The following is a 2,595-nucleotide window of genomic DNA, read 5'->3' as shown; positions in this document are numbered from 1 at the left end:
GCTGGTAGTGGACATTAGCAATGGGCACTGCCAGTCTTCTCTTTCATGACGGGCTGAACTCTGCTGGGGACACGTTCAATGACGCGTCTGAGTGTCTGTGAAGCATTGGTAGCCCATTGTTCTCATTGGCCGAAATCAGAGAAAGTTGGACTCTGAGGTCTGGAGCGAAATTGGCATTGTAACTCACATCAAAGGTGTGCCATTGTGTTTAACTCGGGACTATGAACAGGTTATTTCATTTCAGGTAGGTTTCTGTCCATAAACCATTGCTTCACAGGTGCTGACTTATGACGCGGTGCACTGACTTGCTGATATAAACAGTTTTGGTCTCCGCACTGTTTTTCTACTGTATACAGTACACAGTACACATATCCTTCAGCATTTATCATTTTCTTGTGTGGCGGCCGCTGTGGTCGAGCGGTTCTAGGCGCTACAGTCTGGAAGCGCGCGCCCGCTACGGTCGCAGGTTCAAATCCTGCCTCGGGCATGGATGTGTGTGATGTCCTTAGGTTAGTTAGGTTTAAGTAGTTCTAAGTTCTATGGGACTGATGACCTCAGAAGTTAAGTCACATAGTGGTCAGAGCCATTTGAACCATTTTCTCAAGTGCTGTAAGGGGACCGCATCCTAACCACGGAAAACACCACGCTCTCCGTACATCACTGTTGATCCCACACAGGCTGGTGGATAACGTTCTCCAGGCGTCATCGGATTGCCACATGTTTTAGAGTTATTCGTCATTTCAGGTGACTCCTCCCCAGCCATCGACGGCCCAGTGCTGTCGCCCTTTACACCACCTCTAGTGTCGCTTATCTTGGACTACATGTGTGGCTTACGAGGCTCTGCTTGACCATCGTATCCCGTTCTTTTGAACTCCGTACGCACCTTGATTGCGGCAACTTGACTGCAGAACACACTCTGGAACTAGCGAGTGATTTCTTCCTCTGATTTCAAGCGATTTCTTAGAACCAACCTCTGCAATGCCCGATGATCTCTGTCCGTCACTACACTAGGACGGCCTGGTTTTGGTTTGGCTGCGGTTGTTCCACCGCGTTTCCACTTGGCGACCACACCATAAACAGTCGACCTGGGCAGCTGCAGAAGGGTTGAACTGCCCTGATGTATTTGGTACTCGGGTGACATCCAACGACCAGGCCACGTTCGCCAAGTCACTGAGCTGTCCTGACCGATCCATTCCACTTTTACTGCTTCTCCACCGAAAACACAGTAACACTCCTGTCACCCTGCCCTTCTTTTATACTGGCGGATCCGCCTCTCGTGACGTGTAGTTTTCTATTCCGCGTTGCATAGCGATGTCCGAATTCAGTCCATTCTCAAAGATAGAAGCGGTGTTACACGGTATCAGGGCGACGTCGTCTGGAAGTTATTAATTTTCTTCGGCCCGCTTTTCGCTTTCATAGGAAAAAGCCCGAGTTTTAATACAAATTTTGCAGTCATAAGCATAGTGCGGGTAGTCGGAAAACTGTGGTCCACAGCGGCACTGAGAGCGGCCGAGAGGCTCCTGGTGTTCATTTCTTCTGCGGAGGCAGCCCTGCGCGTAATTACACGGGAACGCCGAGCTTTTGTTCCACTAATTGCTTTCTGCCGTTGTCTGCAATTAATGGCGGGCGTACTTGGCCTCAGGTTCACCGTGCCTTTGCTTCCGTCGACACCCGCATTCTCCGCTCCTACCCTGAGGGTCTCCTAGGGTGCTCCTGCGCGTGTAGGAGGTTTTCGGCACGACGTCCGTCGTACTGTGCGTGATGCGCAGCATGTAACCGATACACGTAACTATTGACTAGCGCGTGGCAACATATTGATCTGAAAACTTCCTGGCAGATTATAACTGTGTGCCGGGCCGAGACTCCAAGTCGGGACCTTTGCCTTTCGCGGGCAAGTGCTCTACCGTCTGAGCTACCCAAGCACGACTCACGACGCGTCATCACAGCTTCAGTTCTGCCAGTACCTCGACTCCTACCTTCCAAACTTCACAGAAGCTCTTCTGAAAACATCCCCCAGGCTGTGGCTAAGCCACGTCTCCGCAACATCCATTCTTCCAGGAGTGCTAGTTTTGCAAGGTTCGCAGAAGAACTTGTGTGAAGTTTGGAAAGTACCAGACGAGGTACTGGCAGACCTGAAGCTCTGAGAACGTGTTGTGAGTCGTGCTTGGATAGCTCAGTTGGTAGAGCACTTGCCCGCGAAAGGCAAAGGTCCCGAGTTCGAGTCTCGGTCCGGCACAAAGTTTTAATCTGCGAGGAAGTTTCAACGTTGTGGCTGAAAACTGTCGGAGCAGGCACAGTCAGAGATATGTTAGACTTGGTTTACACTGGAGTGAATGAAAGCGAACACAAGCCAATAAGCATTCGCAGACAATTATCCAGCGCTCACTACCACAGGCGTTTACACAGGACGGAACGACTGAACGAGCGTAGCCTTTGAGCGCTGCGTTATTGTTTTTCGGAGCCAATGATAGCCATACGGGATACACCGTATAGATACACAATGCAAAACATTGATATTGAAATAAGATTTTTTGCATGGCGAGAGTACTGTTTTGTGACTAAATAAGCAAAGTGGAGTAGAGAAAGAACGACTTT

At 50.0% G+C, this 2,595-nt stretch overlaps 1 non-coding gene across 1 annotated transcript; it reads left to right on the top strand.

Annotated features, from left to right (window-relative positions):
* The first annotated feature begins 2,161 nt into the window (after positions 1–2,161).
* On the top strand, positions 2,162–2,236 carry Trnas-cga. The gene has a single exon. It is a non-coding gene; the product is annotated as a tRNA-Ser (tRNA).
* Positions 2,237–2,595: the final 359 nt, after the last annotated feature.

This window comes from Schistocerca americana, chromosome 10 (genome assembly GCF_021461395.2).
Source record: "Schistocerca americana isolate TAMUIC-IGC-003095 chromosome 10, iqSchAmer2.1, whole genome shotgun sequence".
Classification (NCBI taxonomy): Eukaryota; Metazoa; Arthropoda; class Insecta; order Orthoptera; family Acrididae; genus Schistocerca; species Schistocerca americana.
This window is presented reverse-complemented; position numbering and strand designations above follow the sequence as displayed.